The 5597-nt window shown below is 33.9% G+C and overlaps 1 long non-coding RNA gene across 1 annotated transcript; it reads right to left on the bottom strand.

Moving 5' to 3' along the window:
* Positions 1-1395: 1395 nt before the first annotated feature.
* LOC104874120 lies at positions 1396-3626 on the bottom strand. The gene is made up of 3 exons (XR_783662.1): positions 3467-3626; positions 2202-2324; positions 1396-1415 (listed from the first exon to the last, which is right to left on the bottom strand). It is a non-coding gene; the product is annotated as an uncharacterized LOC104874120 (long non-coding RNA).
* Between the last annotated feature and the right edge of the window lie 1971 nt (positions 3627-5597).

Raw genomic sequence — 5597 nt, 5'->3', positions numbered from 1 at the left:
TGTAAAATTTCCTACCGATGTTTACTACGTATACATAATGAAATTTCTTGTGAAAAATTTAGGTTGCTTTATATTCTAATCTTTCATAAATGTTTTAAATTTTTATTGTCTCTTCCTTTACTACTTTTTTTGGATCTCATCTTTCAACTTCTTACCGATTACCAGGGCTTCTCTATAAACACATCTGCTTTCTAAGTTGTTTACTCACTTATAATAAACACTGAAACTAAATAACAGTACTTAAGTTAGAAGTAATAGATTCTGTTAGATTTCTTTGATGTTGATTTTAGCATATTTAGGGACTTATTTAAATTTCATTTCAGATTTTACACAATATTCTCGATTGTTGATGCTTCCAGGTTTATGACTTATGATGTTAAAGGAAAAACAAATAGGGAAGAGAAGAATTAGAGGTGGGGGTCCCCACCCAACCCAAACAACATGAATAGAAGCGATAATGGTTATTGTAGAGCAGTATGTTCAAAAAACTGCAAATCATTTGGGAATGTTGAATCTTCAATTCTAAGATAAAGAAAAGGAATGTAGGATAAGAGATAGAAGAATAAGTAGGGGACTGGGGAGTTAGCCCAGTGGTTCCCCTGCCTGCCTTGCAAGCGCAAGGTTCTGAATTCGATCCCTTGTACCCCCACAACACACACACAAAAAAAGAATAAGCAGGGGCAAAATAACAAAAATTTACATTTTATGCTAATGAGTTTGAGCTTCAGCAATGAGGTGTGTGCCACTAAAGTGTTTTAAATATGGTGGAATTATGAACAGACTTACTTCATTACTTTCACAACTACATTACAAATAACATTCCTTATACATCACTTTCATGTCACTGTAAAATTGGGGCTATATTTGACTGAGGAAATCATATCTGTGTTATGTTATATCCTATAGTATTCAGCATTATATATAGCATAAAGCATTATTATCATATAGCATTTGATTCAAAACTGGGATAGTGAAAGTTGATTGTCTCTAATCCTTGTTTAATATGACTTCTCATTTTGCATCTAAAAGAAAAAAAGCTCCATCTTAAATATGACAAAAATAGAGTATGTCTTCTTATACAGGACACAGCACAAAGAATCACTGATATTCTGTACACATCTTCAGATATCCCCAGAATCCTGTGATGTATATATTTTTACAAGTATCACATAGAAATGAAGCCTGGAGACAGGTCCACAGTGCCTTTTGTGTTTTGTTTTATGATAGTAGGGACTGAATTGAATCCAGAACCTTCACATCAAACTACATTCCCAGCTTTTTGGAGAGGTTGTAGACAGGGTCTTGCTGAGTCACTAAGTTGCCCAAGCTGGACTTGAACTTGCAATCCTCAGCCTTCCAGAGAGGAGCTGGCGTTACGGATGTGTGCCACAAGGTCCTGTGAGTGTGCATTTGTTCTGTAAATTATATTGATTGAGAAAGAATACAAAATATGATGTATGTAGAAAGTTAAATGAAATATGTCAGCAATGTTAATTACTAACTTTTGAAAAATCTTGTCATTACTAATACAGAGTAGTAACTATTATCATAAGGGTTAAGTGATAAATGAGGTCCCAAGAGAGACAGTTGATTTGCTGAGGAAATAAACAGAAACACAATAATAAATAAGTTCAGTTTTTACTTGAAGTTATGTAAGTGTTTAGTCACAGGAGTTGAATTATTTTTTTATACTGGTCAAAGACTATAAACTCATGTAAACTAAATTGCTTGCTTTGGGAAATAGAATAGAACTCTAAAAAATATTCTGCCATATTATAATGAACATGATTATAACAATATAAGTAGCAACAAGGGACAATGAGGAGGAGGAAGATGGTGTTTAATTTCTCTCACAGGAACTTATAGCTCTTTGCTTTCTAGTCTTAACAAGTCCTAAGAATAAAATGTAGGCACACTGAATATAAAAGTTTATTGCAATCTGATAGTTACTTAAGTAATTAGATGAGGTTATTCAATCCCAGCCTTTAACTTTACTGATTAGTAAAGTGAAGCTTACAAGAGATAAAAGGTCACTTAATTGGTCATACTTGCAAAGCATACTGCTCATATACCTGAGAATTCAGTTTTTGTTTTTCATGTATTGAGTGTTCCTTAAAATAACTGGCTCTTTTGGGCTCAGTCCCTTGAAGGATAAGAACAGCAAGGGGAAGTGAGACTAGAGACAGCTCTACACCACTGACCTTCATTCTTGGTCCATTGCTTCCTTGGCAGTGCTGTGAACATCTTGACACAAGCAAACATTCCTTCTTTTCAGAAGGGCATGTAGGTTTCACTTAGTCGATTCTGTTTCTCCTTTGCCACTACTGAAATGAGAAGGCATGGGTAAAACTCCCAGGACCTGGCCTTTTTCCTTTTATCTTTTTGATTATGTATTTCTTTAGATGACTTTAGAGTTTAGCTAGGTATCATTAAATCCAGTGAAATGTCATGGAAGAATTATTACTCCACAGTGACAATATTTATAACTATGTCCCAGGCTGAAGTTTGGTGAGTTTGGTGTCAGTAATTTCACACAAAAACATTACTTTTGTCCTTTGGCTGTGCTTTTTTTTTTTAAAAAAAACAAACTAGTATTCTTATTTTCAGCTCATAATGCAACTCTGTCTTGTTTATTATTAAATTGTTTTGTACAATAGAATTAATTGCTTAATTTTAATAAGATTAGAGTTCCCTCTTTTCCTGATGAGGAGAAATCCCTTGAAAATATTAAAGTAATTAAATAATATGACTTAAGATCTAAAAATTGTATAAATGTTTTTAATGTGTCTGTGTAAAACTACTTAATGTGAAAATGTGTGGCCATACATGGCATTCATCTGAGAGCAGTTATGATAGAAAAACTCTAATTCAAGATAATAGAGGGCTCAATATTGTGAATTGTAAAATATAAGAATAATGCACGTTCCGGGTGTGAAAGCTTACAAGACATCATTAGGAACATGATTTCATGAAATTTATGAATGGTGTGTATAGAATAAGCCTGTCTAGCTATATAGGAAAGCTGAATCAGCTTCATTCTCAACCATCAACATCTATGACCTTGAAATAAATCAATAGACTCTTTTCAGCTTGTCTTTGGGAAATGAAGTAATTCAACTTCTAAATCAAGTCAGTTAATATCTATTGATTCCTCCTCATATGCCTGGAATGCGAAAGTGATTAACTGTCTTGTCTTCCAGTAGCCAATGCAAATGGAAGGGCGATTTGTGCGCAATAAAGTGGGCTATGACCATTACACAGACAGAGCATCCGAAGGAAACAGATATGGTGAAAGATGATGAAAGCTGAAGGTAGCGTAAGTTTCAGAGAGGAGCTAAAATTTAAGTTGCATAATTTCAGCAGAGTTCCTTCTTCCTTCCTTCTTAGAAAATGCTTATGAATCTATATAATCACATGTATTTTCCTCATTAATTAAATACTTCTGATTTCCTAATATGTAACCTACTTCTATTGGTAGAGACTTAATTTTAAAACAACCATCCTGTTTTGTGTTTATTGCTGAAGACTAGATTTGGTAGCAGATGTTCTCGCTTCTCAAATGGGAAATATAAGTCAAAAAGATTATTCAATGGAAACCCAGAATTGGCACTTCTGTCTCTTCTTCTGACTCTACAAAAAAAAAAAAAAATTAGTTTGACTGGACACTTTTATTATCACATCAAACTAACTCTATCTTTATTTTATTTATCTTTATTATTTCTTAAACTCCCTTCATTGTTTACCATTTCATAGAGTCTTTCAAAGAAATTGTGCATCAGCACAAATGTGAATTTATTCAGAGAAATGTGTCAATAATGAGTGATTTCATGTGAACGTCATTGTGTATTTACACTCACTAAAGTGGGTACAGCACCGCTAAATAAGGTGATTTTATGAAATCAACTTTGTGTATGTGTTCCATTATCGGCAGAAGTGCCAAAACAGCACAAGCTTATACACGTATGTGGAAGGGCACAGACTGTTAGTATTTGGCTTCTCCTGTCAGAGCAAAACCAATGGTTTCTTGTCTGATTTGCTTAATAAAAGAAAACTTCTAACACTAAGCATGGCTCAAAATCTAAATGGAGTGATTTGATAAATAATGAACTATCCATTTTCATAAGAGGGAAGGTCACCATCCTTCTAAATAAAGTTAGGCTTAGGGATTATTACAGAAGCACAAAGATTTCCCAAAGAAGTAATTTTGGATTGACACAAATATTCCAGGCAAGAGAAGCAAGAGAGTTCTGCTCCAGTGAGTAGGAGTGAGAAGACTCTGGCTTAAACATTAAATATAAAATGAGCAGCTGAGAATAAAAAGAGCACAAAAATGTCAATTTTTTTTTTTTTGGTCTCTGAAACATTTGGGAATGTTATATATCCTCAAGATATATAAAGAGACAGGTTGAAAAATCAAACTGACAAATCTTCTTTTTCCTCTTTCCATTATGAATTATGAGCCATCTGTACAGCCAAAATGTCTGAACAAATACAGAGTGTCCTAGTATTCAGTAGATGAAACAAAATGTCTAAAGAGCTAGAAATGTGTGTAGGTTTCTTTGTCAAATAATTATAAAAGATATCTAAAATGTGTAATTTAAAACAGAGAATAGCTCTAGATTAACCTCTTCAGTGTTTGATTATAATTTCGCTTGAAATCAGAAGAATAACAGTCACTAAACTGTGAGACAAGCAGAGAAGCTAAACTTTAATTTCAGCCAGATGGTTCTGAGCATCATTTTTCAAGCCAATGAAAATGCAGTGCTGACTTAGACTTTTCTATTCATAGAGATCAATTTGATATTAAGTGAAATTGGATTACTTATAAGTTTCTTCCTGTGAACCAAAGGGAAAAGAGGATGATCACTTCTAACATGCTTTCTCAGTCTAGGGGAAAAGAATAACATTTGGAATATTATTTCCTGGTCTGTCTGGAATTTTGGGGATAAGACTTAAATTTCAACCCAGGGCTCTGACAGTATTTACTAGGCTGCTGCTTATTCCTTTTCTTTTCCTGAGCTTTAGCAACCATAGAGTTGGCAGCAGAGGAGTCTTATGTGCTTGGACACATTTCAGTTTGAAATATTTGGTTCTGAGGATTCCCTAAAGCTCCCATACCTCTTCTAAAATGACTCTTCTGCCTTTCACGCTTCCAACTTATGAGTTTACACCACATTTACTGAGTGAAGGCTGCTGGCACAATCCCCCCAAAATTCCACCCTTTCCCCTTATGGTCTCTTTGATAGAAAAAAATATGATTTCATCTTGTATGACTCTAGGTGACAGTCATTTTTATATTTTATCTTCACTACTAAGAAGCCTGCTTTAACATAAGGCAGTTTTCTTTTTCATGCATAGTGTGGTGCCCTATGTATAGCTGTAATGAAATGAATATGATTATCAAGAGACATGAAGACAAGAGGCAAGTTTGGTGGGAATTTGGTAAGAACATCATTTTCTAAAACCAATCTCATTTCCTTTTACTTTCTTTTTTTGATGTGTCACTACACATATTAGTCAGAGGATGCCATAGACATAATATATTTGGTGTTAATTAATTGTCATGTGATATGTTTAAATAAAAATCTGACTTCATT

The sequence above is a fragment of the Fukomys damarensis genome, unplaced genomic scaffold (genome assembly GCF_012274545.1).
Source record: "Fukomys damarensis isolate Sample0158 unplaced genomic scaffold, DMR_v1.0_HiC HiC_scaffold_4, whole genome shotgun sequence".
Lineage (NCBI taxonomy): Eukaryota > Metazoa > Chordata > Mammalia > Rodentia > Bathyergidae > Fukomys > Fukomys damarensis.
This window is presented reverse-complemented; position numbering and strand designations above follow the sequence as displayed.